This window comes from Colobus angolensis, unplaced genomic scaffold (assembly GCF_000951035.1).
Source record: "Colobus angolensis palliatus isolate OR3802 unplaced genomic scaffold, Cang.pa_1.0 Scaffold181, whole genome shotgun sequence".
NCBI classification, from domain to species: domain Eukaryota; kingdom Metazoa; phylum Chordata; class Mammalia; order Primates; family Cercopithecidae; genus Colobus; species Colobus angolensis.
The window spans coordinates 2,258,208-2,258,508 of record NW_012114944.1 but is presented as its reverse complement, the minus strand read 5'-3'; positions in this window follow the sequence as shown (position 1 = coordinate 2,258,508).

Sequence of the window (301 nt, the reverse complement as noted above, 5' to 3'; positions counted from 1 at the left end):
TTTTTTTTAAACTAGGTGGGCATGGTGGCTGATGCCCTTTGGGAGGCCAAGGCCAGCAGATGGCTTGAGCCCAGGGAGTTTGAGACTAGCCTGGGCAACGTGGCGAAACCCTGTCTCTACAGAACATACAAAAATTAGCTGGGCTTGGTGGTGTGGGCCTGTGGTCCCAGGTACTCAGATGGCTGAGGAGGAAGGATTGCTTGAGCCCAGGAGGTCAAGGCTGCAGCGAGTACACAGAGCTGTGAGGTAGCCACTGCACTTCAGCTCAGTTGACAGAGCGAAACTCTGTCTCAAAAAAAAA